Source organism: Anser brachyrhynchus, assembly GCF_964034855.1.
Source record: "Anser brachyrhynchus genome assembly, chromosome: 6".
In the NCBI taxonomy this organism is placed as follows: domain Eukaryota; kingdom Metazoa; phylum Chordata; class Aves; order Anseriformes; family Anatidae; genus Anser; species Anser brachyrhynchus.
The window spans coordinates 44749023-44764916 of record NC_137700.1 but is presented as its reverse complement, the minus strand read 5'-3'; the positions used below and the strand labels follow the sequence as shown (position 1 = coordinate 44764916).

General features: G+C 56.5%; 1 protein-coding gene and 1 long non-coding RNA gene across 3 annotated transcripts in view; one reads left to right on the top strand and one right to left on the bottom strand.

The window, feature by feature from the left end:
* PWWP2B (PWWP domain containing 2B) overlaps positions 1–15894 on the bottom strand; it is an 88415-nt gene that overhangs the window by 41237 nt on the left and 31284 nt on the right. The window lies entirely within an intron of this gene.
* Positions 1438–13123, top strand: LOC308196799. The gene is made up of 2 exons (XR_013952409.1): positions 1438–10376; positions 10594–13123. It is a non-coding gene; the product is annotated as an uncharacterized lncRNA (long non-coding RNA).

The following is a 15894-nucleotide window of genomic DNA, read 5'->3' as shown; positions in this document are numbered from 1 at the left end:
GCTTGTGGCACTACCTAACTCGCCTGCTTGCATTCGCACCTGACCTCTCAGTGTATTGCCTACGGTGCCCTTCTGCTTCCATTTCAGGATTTAAAAAGGAGAGAACAAAGGTGTCTTGTGCAGTGCACAGCGTGGTGAGCAAACACCCGCAGCACTCACACAGAGCACATGTCCAAACCCCGTGCTGGAAGGGGAGCAGTGCCAGCGTGCCTTCGTCCCATTGGGGTGAGCGGTGACGAGAGCCAGCCCCGTGGGGCCGGGGCAGCGCCGCAGCGGCCGAGCCTTGCTCCTGCTGGCGGCTGCTCCTCGCCCCGGGACAGCCCCAGGCTCCAGCCCCGCACCCACCCGCGGCACCTCGCCTGCTTGCCGAGCTCCTGCCTGGGCGGAACAGCCCCTGGCACCCGTGTGCCCGGCTCGCCCACCGGCTGCCCCCAGCGCCGGGCTGGGCTTGGCGCCCGTGGTCCCCTGTGCTGCCTTGCCAGCGGCTGCCTAAAAGACTACGTGTGACCGTATCTCGGGATTTTTAATTCTTATCGGCTCTGGGAACTTACCACCTAAATATCTGGTCCCTTTAACCCAGAAAATGTTGGCAGAGGAAAGTCTGTGAAAGTTTGAGGCGCTAGCAGGGCTGCCACGCAGACACCTGATGGATGGGCGACTCCAGCTGATCGGGAGGGAAAAAAACCTCATTTCATTAGCCTTCGGGCTGGAAACCAAGGCGAGTGTCAGAGAACTTGGCCCTCCTCCACATTCCTGCTTGGCATGATGGCCGTGCCAACCCGCGCACGCCCACGAGCTGTGACGCTCTCCTCTGAATAGCTTTCCTGTCACGCTGCCAGCGTGTAAACCCCACCAACCCCACCTCTCAGCTGCAGTCAGTCACAGAACTGTGTGCGTATAACAGGGCTATCGGGGCTAACAAAGGAGCGCCCGGGCAGTCTGCAGCCCGTCTGCGGGTGTGCTGGTGGAGCAGGGCAGGGGCAGCAGCCCCCCAGCAGCAGCCCCCCGGCCTCACCAGCAGCCGGTGCCTGCGCTCCCGGGGCAGAACCGCCCAGAGCTGGGGCTCCCTGCGGCAGTGGCCACTGCCAGCATCGCTCGCCCTGGCAGGTGGCCCCTCGCACTTCGCTTCCGTAGCGAAAGAAAGATCGAAACGAGAAAACCCCTAAAGCATGACTGCAGCACACAGCGGTGTGAGCAGCGCTGCGGGGAGCGGCGGGCACGTGGCAGCGCAGCTGGGTGCTGTGACCGCCTGGCGCCTCGCCTGCTGCAGCCCCCGGCCTGCCCCTGCCGTGCACCCCGCGGGGAGAGCTGCCTGCGGGGCCGCCTGCCTCTCGAGGTGCCGTGTGTCGCTGCTCGGCAAGGGCAGCGCCCTAAGTGCTGGCAGCCAGGTGAAAACAACACAGATCTTTAAAATAAAGAACAAAACCCAACAAAATTGCACAGCAACACCTGCAGGGATCATCATGGGTACAAATGCCCACACCAGCCCCATCGCCTGTTTACAGAGCTCCTTCGTGGGATCAGAGGGAGCCTTGGGTGCTCACGAAGCCAGATTACACCAAAGCAAGAGGCTTTCTGATCAAGGCGCATCATAAGAGGTGTCCTGCCCGCAGCTTATGTGCATGTAATCTGCCTGGCTCATCAGCACGCCCCGCCTAATTACAGTCAGGGCAATCCCGAAACAGGCAGGAGCTGGAAGAGGGCCCTTTTTCCTGTTTAAACACAGTTAACTCTGCATTAACCTGCAGCACCAGTAGTCCCATCAGCTGCAGGGGGGTTACATGGGGATCTCGGGGCATCCCTGTTCAGAGATGTAACACGCAGACACCTCTGGGACAACGACATGGCCACACCACCAGGACTGCCAACTGCAGCATCCCTTGTGTCCAGAAAGCAAAATATGAAAAACATTCCGTTGGTGAAATCAGATCTTGTGCATGCTTCAGTCGACTTGCTTTTTGATTTACAAAAAACAAACCCAGGTCCAACCCAGATCAGCCTCTCCACAAGCGGCCAAGTTCCCTTCGGCAGGTCTCACAGCAGTGCCCCGCTCCCGAGACCTCTCTCCTGGAGCTGCCGTGGAGGCGAGGCTGCCCAGTGGGAGGAAGAGTAGCCGAGGGGTGGTGCGCACGGGTGGATTTGCAGCATCCACTGTCACTGGCTTCATTGTGCCCCAGGCAGGATTTGGGGAACTCAGTCACCAGCATCCCTGTGCAGACAGGGGTGCATTTATGGGCTGAGGGAATGAGGGGTGAGCAGGGGTGGAAAAAAGCAAATAGGGAAAAAATGGAAACAGAAGCAAAAGAAGGGAAAGGTGCATTTTGCTTGAGGTAACAAAGCTTTCTGACTGGGACCTCTGAGTGTTCTGGGACTAAGGTGAAGCTTCTGGGTGGGCTGGTGGGCAGCCAGCTGCCACAGCCTCATTTGTTATCTCCTGGAGCGACACGTGTCTATGTGGTCTATGCATATTGCGTGCGTTACCAGAAAATCGCCCTAAAATCTATGCCATCCCTTCCTGGTCAGGATCCGCTGCCTGCAGAGGCACGCGTGAGTCACTGCAGATAGCCATGGCCAGGCTGACATTTGGGGCTGCTTGGCAGCTACCCTGCAACGGGAAGCGGGCGGCTTCCAGCTCACTTCTGCTGGTGATTTATCGCAGGCGGCTGTTCTTTTCAGGAGCCATGACTTTAAAAACCTGTGATTTATGAAAACCCCGTGTGCCTTTGCTCCCATCACCCAGGGATCACTTCTGAGCATGTTTCCCAGCCGCCAGCCCCGGTCCCGCACCAGCTCCCGCACACTGCCGCAGCACAGGAGCCGCTGCAGGGAGGGCCCGGGGCACGCAGCGTGCGGCCCCGCATGGACCGTGCTGGCCAAGCAGGAGCATCTAATTTTAGCTCTCCATCTGATACCCTCTTTGGAGGAAGTGTCAATTTTCCACAGATCACCAGCGGGCTGACTGCTTGCCTGGGGGCTGATGGCAATTGTCTGGCCCCCCCCTCGGCCCCCACCCCAGCGCTTCATTGTTCTTCATGTCCCCTCACCAGCCCTCTGCTAAGATGGGTTCGCTGTGGCTGTTGCTTAAACATCACAAAAAGAAGCGCAAGGAGAACCCACCCTGAGCACTGCGAAGCGCCCTGCCTACCAACAGATAAGCCTTTAACAGCAGAATGCAAACAAAGTTTCAGCACACAGGTTATTTGTGCACTGTGTGTGTGTGTGTGCACGCTCCTTCACTGCTCACCCTTCTCGAAACACAGGCATGAGGAGAACAGCAGCGCTGTCGCTAATGCTTATCGTTTCAACATCTTACACTACTTTTCCCTTTTCAGTCCCAGCACCCAGAGTGAAACTGCCTAGCAAAAAATTTTGCTTCAGAAAGAGAAGTTAACTTCATCCTTGTATTTGCCTCAAGCTCACCAAAGCAAAGCTCAAAGGGCACATAAAAGCCAAATGGGCATTATTTAATCAACAAACCCCACATTTTTTAAGCTCATTCTCCTTTCAGAGGCGTGACCGAGGATGGCCATGCTGAAGCAGCAGGGTAACAGGAACGTCACCTGAAGTGGAGTCACCTGAAGTAACAGGAACGTCACATCTCAGCGGCTCTGCCGCAGGCCGGCCGGGCTGGCTGCTCGCTGCAGAGGAAGGAGGGCGCTGCGGCATGGCGGCGGGCTCTGCCCGGCTGGCTGCGCCCCCTCCCCAACCTGCGGGCGCTTCCCCGGATAACGAGGCTGCTCGCTAGCTCTTCCTGCAATGTTTTGGATCGTAAAATGTCTGCAGGTGTTTCCATATAGGAAATGGCGTTACTCGCACCTGCCTGCCAAGCGCGTGGCTGCTGCCAGCCGCAAGGCAGGGTCTGAAAGCCCTGGCCTCAGACTGCGGCACAAGCCACTGTGGGTATCTGGGCACGAGCACCGACACAGCCCCAGGAGAAAACGGCCCCTTTCCACAGTTTCCACACCTGCATAAGCCCACACAGCAGCCTTCCGGGAGATTACAGCCTGTGTAATTAGCTGAATTTCCACAGCAGATAATTTACAGCCCTCGTCCACACCGGGGGGTGCAGGCCGGTTGTTCGCACACCTCCTCCACCACGCTGCCCTTCGGTGGGGCCGGCAGCCGTGGGGCAGGGGTGCCCCGGCTCGGCCCCGACCCCTCCGTGGGGCGGGGGCAGCCTGGGGCGCTGGGCTGTGGGCACGCAGAGCACCCGGGGAGCACCGGCCTCGGGCAGCTCTCAGCGAAGCTTCGTGGGGCAGCCCAGCCCGGCGGGAGGGCCCGCGGGGCCTCGCCTCTCCTGCGGTGGCTGGGGCTGCTGTGCGGGGGGAGACACGCGGCTCGGCCAGCACTCTCTCCTTCAGGGACAGATTGCTCCATGGCTGAAATGTTAAATAATTGCAAGGCACGCGCTCATCGCTAGCCCCGCTGCGGGTACCTCCAGCTTCAAAATATTTTCCTCCTGAGTCTCCCAGGACTGTGCAACTGTCCCAGCTCCCAGGAAACTGCTTTGAGAAAGACTTTATGGTCTTTTATACACATGAAAGAAAAACTTGACATCTGAAACATACCAAGGCTCCGACTTTGTACCACTTTATGATGACTTTGTACCACCTTAAAAAGAATAAATCACTTAGTTTTACCACAGTGGTCAAAGTTAGAGCATTTTCTCCAGCACAAACTGTTTAACCAATGATTTAATTAAGGAGAGGCCTGCAGTTGTTTAGGCCAGGGTTAAGCTGGAAGAGACACGGGCTGTTTGCTTTTATCTTTAAGTTACTTGAAGGAAATTGATTTTGAGCCCCTTTACAGCGGCACAAGCTGATGGCAGGGCGTGTTGCCCGCGGCGTCAGCTGGCTCCAGAGGAGCAAAATGAGCGTCCGCCCGGCGCGAGGCGCGCTGCAGCACGGAGAAGCCCTGGGCCGGCTGCTGCGGGGCAGACGGACGCGGTGCGGCCGCGCGGGAGCGTGGTGCCCCGTTAGCACGACGCGTCACACGCTGTGAGGCGGGAGGTTCGTGACTGCAGAATGAGGTAGCTCCGCTCAGTACTCCCACTGCCAGCAGCTCAGTGGAACAAACCGAATGCCTGGTGTCTGTCCCCTATAGAGGAAGGCAAGGATAAACCTAAAGTACTTCCTCAGCCCCTCGGTATTTCCTGTTTGCCTCTCTGAAGTCAGCCCTGTTACCTTATTAACTCACCATGTGACGGGAGGACTAGCAAATCTTTAATTTCAGAGAAACCATCATAAATAATTTCCTGATGACGTCTCTCTTTTTTCTGATAGGCTGAAAAATAAAAAGAAATAGCCGGAAGGCCGTTTCCGCTTGCAGTGGGCAGCGGCACTCCTGGCGCTGTTCCGTAGGCCCCAGCCCGCGCTGAGTCCGGCCCCAGCTGCCGGGGGGCTTTCACCTGGTCGCGGGGGGCGGCTGGCAGAGGATGGGCAACCGGGAAGGAAGCAGCAGGGAGGAAAGAAGTGCGCCTCAGACATAGTTAGGGAACCTCCATTACAGTTCAAGCAAACTGCGCAGATGTAGCACTTGCTACGGGAACAGCACGCAGCATCTCCCACGTTCGGGACGCGCACGGCCCGACCGGCCCGCATGCAGCACGGCACCCAGCAGGCCGGCCCATGCCCGTGCCCGGCTCCCCGCTGCCTCGCTGCGGCAGGAGGGCAGCCCCACCAGCCCCGAGTTTCCCACACCTCTGCCTTTTTCTGCCCACTTCCACCGCCGCCTTCTCCCCTCAGCACAACTCTGCCCTGCGAGCGCCTGCCCCTGCCCCACCCCACCCCAGGCCAGGCCACGCTACAGGAAAACGTCCCCGCACCAAGCCCCAAGCCCCGAGTGCCACGCACGGGGGACTGAGCACCATCCTGCCCGCACTGTAGTCCCAGGCACAAACACCTCGCACGGGTCGTGCTGGAGTGCCCTGCCGTGCCCCTAACGCGGCGGCTGTGCGGAGCTGCGCTGGGCGATCCGCACATTGCGAGCCCCGCAGCCCGCGGGACCCTGGCTCACACCGGTGCCTCCCTGTGCCAGCCTCAGCGCAGCCAGCGAGCTCTGGCTTCCTTTTCCTTCCACATTTTCACAGCACTAAATGTAGCTGAGTCACCTTGAGGACTGTTGCTTTGTAAAGGGGAAGCTGAAGCACAAAAAAATTCCACAAACCTGCCCAAGATTACCAATTGCTAAAGCATGCTGAAAGCATTTTAAGCCAAAAGTTTTTGTTACAGCCCCAGACTGATGTCCCACCCTGATAAAGGGGCATGGGAACAGGTACAGGAGCCAAGTGAGAGGGCGATGGAGTCCTCCTGGGCATCCAAGGCCCCGGCCCCTGCAGGACAGGACCTCATGGCAATGTGTCCGTCTTTGCCAGGGGCATATTTTGACCTGTGCCACAGGAGTATCAGGAAATGTAATTGATTTCAGCTCCTGGACTAGCAGGGTACAGAAGAAAGCTTTCAGAGGCACAAAGGACACTTCACAGTCTTACTCCTACTGAGGACTTTAAAAATAAAAGTACCTTGGATCCCACCCGAAGTGGCAGGTAGGAACGGAGTCACCACACAAGCCTCTCCCATCACTATTACTTCCAACATCCAAGATGCCAGGGCTCCACACACCACTCTGCTGACATTAATTAGGAGCGACCAAAAATCCTCCCATAAATAACCTGCTGCAGCCGGCACAGGCTGACACGAAACGACACGGCGAGGAGAGGGCACCCAGCGGCTGCACTGACGTGGCCAGCGCATGGCCAGGTGACATCGCTCCCACGTCTGCAGCGCTGGCTGTGAATGTGCACGAGGTTACGTGAGCCTGCGCAATCGGGAGTTCATCGAGGAGTGATTTATTCCTCCTGTTAATAAGTGGGGCTATTGCTTCAGCAGGAGACAATTTCATTTTCCTTTTCTGTGATCTTCACTGGTGGGATCAAGCTCACAATGCTCAGGTTGTCTGAGGGATGAGGCCGTTAGATTGGCTCGCAGAGGAGACAACTGGCTTAATTCCTCAGGTGTCATACTGGGACAAATACTGGCCAAAGGTATTTGCTCTCCTACAACACAAGCTGAGCAGGTAACCCATTGAAGTCCCGGATTTTGCACCAGATGGGTGTTTCTGGTGCTCAGCTGACCTTCCCCAGGGCAATAGCAGCATTTCCATCCTCATTGCTTGGTCTTAATTTCCCTTTTAGCAGAAAGCTGTGGCTCATGGGGTGTTGGAAGTGATGTCGGGCACTGTGGAAACATGATGTGGGGAGACACAGAAACACCCATGCTGGCTGCCCACTTCAGCTCTGCAGGTGCTCCAGAGGGGACCAGGAAGAAATTTTCAATATCCCTACATGGCTGAACCTAAAGGCCTGTTAGTAATATAATTTAAATACTCAGGGATGTGAAAGCACAGGTTTCTAAATGGCTTTTAAAGTTATCTCATCTCCCTAAATGGCTGTAAGAACTCTAATCATATCTACACATTTTGTATGATACATATATAAATGTATAGATATATCTGAAGACATGCTCCTCCCTTGTAGACTGCCTGTGCTTGAGCATACAATGCCTTAGGTGCAGGTATTAAAGCTCTGCAGACGTAGGTCTGAGAGCAGGGACCCTTCCAGCGAAGGGTTAACTCCGTGTGAGTGACCCGTCCTCCCGCTCCTCTTTGCTGGTGCTAATTAGGATGCTGCTGACTGCTGCCTTCTTCCCCTCGTGGTAATCACCTCCTTCTAGCTGATTAAAAAAAAAATCTCTACTGATACACAGAGGAGCACAGCAAGCGCAGGGCAGGCGGGGCAGTGGTGCATTAGCAGCGCCCTTGCTGCTTCGGAAAGGTCACCAGAAGCCCCCCTCACATGGCCACTGCATTTAACCTCCTCGCGGTGCCGCACGATTATGACAAGAATCAGAACTGTTTGCAGCCAAGGGAAAATCGTAAGTGAAAATTTGGGAAGGTCCAAAAAAGCATCGCAGCAAACCGATTTGTATGCATTTCCCCACAGCTGTAGCAAGGCAGGATCTCTTTGCAGACAGGAGGTGACGAGAGGCACGTTTGGGACTGACCCCATGTTTGCTCTGAAAAAAGGTGAAGGAACACGTCAGCGGGCAGCCCGGCAGGCAGGAGCGCTGGAACAGGCGGCTGTGAGCCTGGCCACAGCAGCAGGGTTACTTGAGATGAGATGGGGACGACTGCAAAGTCCTCCTTGAATTTCACTTTGGCAGCTCAGCACGATGAGCCAAAATTAAACAGCAACAAGCAGCTGAAAAGCTCTGCAGCCTCTCCAGGCACTGTGCTGGGTCTGAAACAGGTACACACCTCGCACAAACAAGCCCCGTGAGTCAGGAGGAGCATTTTGAAGGGCAGAACAAAGGCACTACAAATCGCACATTTTGACTTTGTGTTGTTCACGTCTAGGTCAGCTGCAAAGGCCTTTTACTGTTACAGGCTCCCCCAGCGTATTCTGCAGGTCACAAAGCATGGCTGAGAATATCTCGCAGTTTTGGGGAAGAAACAGATGGTACAAAAAGGCTGGAAATTACATTTCAGCAAGACACAAGCATAGCCCCTCTGCTGGAAGGAAAAAATGAGAGGAAAGAAAAGGACAAGGACAAGGGTTTTGTGCAAAATGTGCCCCGTGGGGAGCCCCGCACCCTTCCCGAGCTGCAGGCCGGTGGGCTGGCATCGCTCGGGGCTGCGGCTGCAGGCAGGGGTCCTGCCTGAAGGAAAGCTTTACCGCTCCTGAAGCACGCTCCTGGAAAGGGCATTATTCATAGGTCCGGTACCTGCCTTTTGTCCACACAGAAAAGCCCCAGAGCAGCCTCCCAGGCCAGCAGCAGAGGGGTTCATCGCCCCAGTACGATTCCCCACGCCGCCGGCCCTTCGGCCGCATGGCACCGGCAGGCTCGGGACCCCCACCGAGAGGCTGCAGGAACCACGGGAGCAGAGCAAAGAGCTCCCCGCAGGAGAAACTGGGACCAGGGACACGTGGGCATGGCCCTCATCTTCCCTGGGGTCAGCCCAGAGGAAACAATGACTTTACGTGGAGACAGGAGCGTCTCAGGAGACCCGCTGGAGGGACGAGCTTTCGGTGAATGCTCCTGGGCCTCTCTGCACCCTTCGTGTTTACTTTTCTGAATCACTTCAAATGGTCTCGAGTTGCACCAGGGGAGGTTTAGATTGGGTATCGGGAAGAATTTCTTCACAGGGAGGGCAGCCAAGCGCTGGGACGGGCTGCCCGGGGGGGTGGTGCAGCGCCTGTCCCTGGGGGTGTTTTAATTCGCAACTCTCGCTCTGCAGGGCTGCCTGCGCTGCAAATCTAAGCTTACAGTTTTTAAAGGGGTCAGAGAACACAGTCCTTGCAATTTCTGGGTTTGGTTTCCATCTCTAATGCCTTTACATTTATTAAGCTGGAAAAGCAGACACCATCACCTGCTTTGTGAGCAGGGCAGCTCTTCACATGGCAGGCTTGGCTCACCCCGCCCCTGGAGAGGGCCAATTTCCACGAACTTTTGAAGGACTCTTCTAAGAGGGCTGGGTCTGAAAACTCCATTTATTTCGAGAGGTCTTCAGTATAATGCATCGATTTGCTGTTCTGCCTTCAAGCCTGCCTGTTTTATTACTTAAGGAGCCTTGAACATACTACAAATAGCTGCCTAATAAAGAAATATATGCAATTATCAGCAGCTGAGGAGCAACTAATGAACTATAGCAGCATGGACCCCAGCTGGGGCTTGTACATTGGACACAGCAAGGCAAAAGGCTCCCCAGATTACACCATTGTCACCTACACTGAGAAAAATGCCACGAATGCCTTCTGCTGTTGCTGGGCTGCTGTATGTGCCTTGTGTCAGGACAGAGAAAAATCCCTAAATGCAATGAATACGACAAAATGGAGGATCTCCTCTGGACTCAGCTGAGTTTCTGTCCCATGGGGCTGGGAGCTGAACCATGCCAGTAAAAGCATAAAACCAGCCTCCCACAGGACTCTGCTGCGAGGCCGCCCCGTGGCAGCGCCTGCTGCAGTGCCACCGGCCGGGCCCCGCCGCCCTCCTGGTGCCGCCGCAACACACGGCAGGCAGGCCGTCCTTCGCTTCAAATCCCGCAGTGAAAATGTGAGCAAGCACTTTCCTAAATCAAATTGTGTCTGTGAAGGAGGGAAGAAAGGGAAGAATGAATTATAAACACCGACGATAATTATTCCAGGATGTGTATGAGCACGTCCTGGCTGCTAAGGGAAGGAGGAGAGGATGCTGCGCCCCCTGCGTGCCTCTGGGCTCCGGCCTCCCCATTGCCTCCGCCCGCTGCCGCCTCGCTCAGTCCGCAGCTTCTGGCGTGGAAGTGGAGGCTCTGGGGACACCCCACCTTTCTGTCTCTTCCGAGTGAGAACCCCCTCATTTCCTCCTGCTTCCCCACCCCTCCAACCCCTTTCCCCACGCCTTCACTTGCTGGGGTCTCCTCTTGGCTGCTCAGTGCCCCCAGGGACGCACCCGGGGCTCGGCGCTGCCTCTGCAATCGCTGCCGGCCGGTGTGTGCTGCAAAGGCAGCCCAGCTCCTTGCCTGTGGCTGGCAGAGCTCTTATGGCGCTTTTCCCTGCAGAGACACCCCAGGGCACGGGGCTGATGTGCTCCTCCATCGCCTCCCAAATCCCACCGCCGACGGACTTCTGATGCTGCCTCAGTGCAAGGAGTGAAACCAGAGCAGGGCAGCTGCGCCTGGGTGCTGCGGGACCGATTTGGGATCTGCTGCCTCGGCCAGCCTAGCATGTATTTTGCAGACATCTGGCTGAAAAGAGAGAAACGTGCCCGTGTTGTGCCCATGCTGGCCCGGTGGGCTGAGCTCCCAGCACCTTTCCCTCCTCCCCTGCAGCAAAGCACCGAGGGCACCTCCTCGAGGGCACCTCCTCGAGGGCAGCACGCAGACCTGGCACACTGAACCGGGGCGCACGGGAGCCCCCCATCTGGAATGCTCTGCAAGGTAACTTCATCACTGTTGCTTGTAATTAAGTTACCAAGAACTAATAAATTAATAAATAATTAAAAAGCCAAAACAAAATGCCTGAGATGAGAGCCCAAATTTTTAACAGATAGCTTTAACCCTTTAAATAGAAGATCTGAATTACTGGAGCGTCAGGCTTCCTCTTAGTCTGGCTTTTAAATTCTGCTGAAAAAAAATCTTATTGACATAAAAGGCACCTTCTTCTTTAAGCATTTCTGCAGCATTGCGTTAGTGATTTGATTACAGAAGGCTGTATTTTAAGTCAATGGAGTGGAGTGAGTTACTGCAGTAGACTAATACAATTTTTGCAAGACTGCAGAGCTCTTTTCAAATCTCACAGGGACAAGTAATTAATTAGCGATATCCCTTACAAACTTTGGCACAGCTTTGCCCTGCGTGTGAGGGCAATGCAGCTCCATGGAAGCTGCTTGTGATGTGGCAAAGCCTGAGCTTCAAGCGACACTTCGTAGCTTTATGTTCTCCCCCCAAAATGACCGAGGAGCAGATTTAGTCCAATTCCACCATGCGGTAGCACAGAAATGGCCTTTTACCGAAATAGGGGCCTCGCAGGAAGATGAGGATCGCAGCACCCCCTGCCCACAAGCAGCCCAGGAGGCAGCCGCCGACATGGGGAGGACGGCTGGGCAGGGAGCGCGAGGCGCCCACCGTCCCTGAGCCACCACCACCCACCCCGCTCCTCCAGACCTCTGTTAAACTGCTCCTGCCTTTGGGAGCCGTGTTTGCTCCTGAAAAGGCTTGAGTCTTTTGAAAAATAGGTTTCCTTGCCTTGCCTTGCCTAAAGAAATTTAGATTTTTTTTCAATGTTTTAAAGGTTTGTTATATTCAGTAGGCTCTAAAATATCGGTACACCTATGTATTCCTGCACCCATTGCTTGAACAGCAAAGCCCCAGGCATGCACATCACGTTGTTCCCCGACCCCACAGGGCTATCCGCCTCCTCAGGGCTCTGCGGGACCACAAGCAGCCGCTGGCGTCGCGGCGCGTCCCGCTGCGTGCCGGGCAGGGCCCCCAGCCAGCGGCCGGCCTCCAGCCCAGCGCTGCCCCTGGGCCAGGACGTGGGGGTCCCGCACACAGCCGCCCTTCTGGCCGCCCGAGGGACGACCACAGCAGTGGCCAGTTTCCGCCTTGAATTTCGGTCCTGCTCTGGCCTCTCCATCGCTGCTTTCACCATCTGGTTTCACACCATTTTTGGCATCGCAACGGGGAAGCCGCGCCTTGTTTTGTTGGCCTTGACAGATTTCTTGCCCTGTGGTTACTGACCGCCTCCAGCTCAGCCACGCTGCGTCAGGGACCGGAGGAAGCCTGTGAGTCAGTACGTGCTTCTGTCATCTCACCAAAGAGTTTCCTAGGTTTAATGAAGGCAGCAGGAGCGCCAGCTGCCCGCTGGGCAGAAGCAGGCTGCCCAGCCCTTCCTCGCCGCGCTGTGCCGGGCTTGCAGCAGCGCAGGTCGCGGTGCGGGCCCGGGGCCCCCTGCTCCCACGGCACCGAGCCCAGGCACCGCGCGAGCACGGCCGCGGGGCACCGCTGGCACCAGGGGCACGCTCCTCCACTGCCAGCATCGGACGTGAGCGTTCAGAACATGTTTTCTAGACAGGAAGAAAAACAATTGGACAGGAACGCGTTTCTTATTTTGTTCGCTCTGCGTGACCTCACCTCTCTTTATTTTCAGTTTCTCCAGGCCATTATGCACCTCCAGTTACCGCAGGCCACCAGCCCTTTCTGGTTCTGGTAACGTCAACTTCTTGACTTTTCCACCTGCACTCTGCTCCTTTGAAGCCTGCATCTTTCTCTTTGAGCTTGCTCCACCCATAAGCCTTTTTTTTTTCCCTAACACTGAAGAGCAGGTGACGGGGTTGGCGAGGTTTATCAGCGCCAGAGAGGATGGCCCCGGTTATGCCAGCTCCTTGGCATCTCTCTCGCTTCCCACAGAAGACCACCACTGCTCTGCCTAAGGACGACTCTGTGCTGGAGCTTGCTCGGCGGCAGGCTGAGGCTGAAGGAGCTCGGGGGAAGCTCCTTCACTGATGCCCCTGGTTCCACCGCTCTCCGTCCTGGCTGCAACGCGTGGCACCCGCTGCAAGCACACCTGCAAAACGCCCCCGGGGATGGGCCCACGCGTGTCAGCGCTCAGCAGGGCTGACAGAGGTCACTGGCAGCGAGCCCTCTGCTGCCACGGAGCCTGGCTGTCAGCGTACCCGCCGAGCACTGCCCCGAGAAGAAATGCCAGATTCACACAGCTATTTTTAATTTCACTGCTGAAGAAACCCAAGCGAGGGACCCTCACCTGGTTTTCAGCCAGCACGCCCTGCTGGTGCCCCACGGACACAGGGAACGGGGCTCCCCCTGCCCTGCTGGCAGCCCCTCTGTGAACACTTCTGGCACCTGCCAGGTCCAACCTAAACCGAGACCCTCAGAAACAAAATCTGCACGATCTGTTTCAGGGTGAAAAGTGTCTGGATTGTTCTTCTGCGGTAGATGCAAATGCTTCCAAAATGAATGATTATCGTACCCATAAATTCCCAGGGGATGAAAGTCCACGCTGCCGGCCACGGCCACTGGTTCCCACAGGTAGAGAACTACAGGACCAGTGTTGCAGTGGCAGATGTGTGTGGGCAGTGCTGGTAAACAAGAATTTAGTTTGCTGACTTGTAGCCAAGGGAAAAACACAGATCCCTGCGCAAAAAATGCTATTCTAAACAGAATGCCTTCCCGCGTTTCCCAAGGAGACAACAGTGACTCATAATAAAGGAAACAGTAAGCACATCACCCCAAAAGTGCATGCCACATCCTTCAGTGCAAGCAACTGATCATAACTGGCTGATAGCAACTAATCCCCAGATCTGTGATGGGAGGAGGAAAAAGCATTAATTACAGCCGGTAATTAACATCTGTGATGGGAAGAACCATTTAACCTTGAAATAAGGATGAATTAAATTTAGGCACGAAGCTGCCCGCAGTGAGAGCAGCAGCACCAAGCTATCGCAGATCCTCCCAGGTGGGGCTGGAGGCCGGGAGCAGCAAACAGCAAGGATAACAAAATTAGAGAACAGCCTTAATTAAGCCAGGCAAGCGTTAGCTTGCCTCCAAAGTTTTCTACAGTGCATACAGAGGAGGCGATATCACTCAGCATGCCAGGGAGCTGCTGATTCTGCCCGTGGTGCGGTGGCAAAGGCGAAAGGCAGCCCAGCTGGTGCCGGCAGCTCCCCAGGAGCACTGTGTGACCGCAGGGGCTGCGTGCGGGAGCTCGGCCTCAGCCCCGGGGTGCGCAGGGCATCCCGTGCCTCACGCTCCCCCTTCGCTGTGCTGAACAAAGCCAAATCCAGCTCCTTTGAAGAACCCAGTTCTGCCCGGCACGGCAGTCTGAGCCAAAGCCAGCAGAAGGTTGCAGGCAGAGCAAAGTCAGGCCTGTCCTATCTGACAGCCCCCTTTCTGCCGTGGGGTTCCCGCTTTTTGGGTCCCTGTGTAACAGGGCTGTGAGGCCGGCACCGGACCCAGGCTCTTCCAGGCGAGAAACCCGTTCCGTCCGCGGCTGGGGTGGGCTGCTACGTGCCGCTGGGCTCACCGCTCCCTTCCCATTGTGCCTGAGGAACGGCACCCACCCTTCCTACTCCGCAGGCTACCAGCACAAAGGCATTCTCACCACACAACGCCCTACCTGACAAATAACTCCTTCTCCAGCCCATGCTGCCTGCAGATGTCACCCCCCCAGCCCCCCCCAGCCCTGGGGGCACAGGGGCAGCTGTGGCTCCGCAGCCAGCTCGTGACGCACTCCACAGCAAAGCCCAGCTCACCGCTTTGGGGCCCCGGGGTGGGCTGCACCCTGTCACCTCGCGCCTGCCCCGCGGCCACGGCACCAGTGCCCCACTGGGGACACTTCCTGGCGCGGGGATGGACGCGTCTCCCAGTCCTGGCCGTCGCCACGAGCTTTGCAGCACTGAGCAGGCGATGGTCAGGGACGGGCAGTGCCTTCGGCTGCTTCACTCCACGGATACATCAGCGCATCTCAGCAGCCGCCGCTCCCGTGGTGCAGTACAGGGATGTTCAGCCAAGGCTTTGGGGCGCAAAGCACCTTTGCAACCCCTCTTGTATCTTTGTGCTCACTTATTCCACACAGAGCAGAAAATTATGCAGCGAATTATGCTCATTTGGCAGGAGCGCTGTGGTTGCGTTCCTGTTTTTCCAATCTCAAACGGGCAGGAAAACTGAGCAAAAATAAGAACGCTATTTACCACCTAGAAGCTAAGTGTGCAGGGCAGCAAGAAGACGTTTCTGAACGACAAACGGGCATCACACACCAGACAGCATGGAGGTGGCAGGGGGCTGGCGCAGGACGGGTGACTGACGTGCACACAGGCACGCAGCGAGGCAGGCACTGGAGCACGCTGCTTCCCCTGCACCCCAGAAGCGCATTAATCAGTGGTTGCCACACGGGCTGCAGCACCTTCTTCTGATGGATGTTTCAAAAAAAACCTCTTCAGAGTTACAAATGCATAATTGAAGAAGGTGGGAACACTTCAGACTCAGCATTTTCTCAGCTTATTAACTGCTCCAGTCGCCTGCACAGCTCGTGCCCGTTCCTCACCAGGAAGCAGCGTGCATCCTCCCCGTAGGTGTGCAGAGCCAGCACTGACAGGGACCACAGACAGTGCTCAGCTGGGGCAGCTCTTGTCAGAGAACCCCGTACCGCTGCTTCATGCTCGCCTTCCCGAACTTTTCCAGCTCGCTGCCCCACTTTGCGGTTCCTTTCCGAGGCCTCCCCATGACAGCACATGCCATCCACTCACCACCAGGCACCGCGGTCCCGGCCACATGGCGCTGCCCCAGGGTCTGCCCGAGGCAACCACACGCCGACCTGCCCCGTGCAAGCCCCTTGCTCCTCCT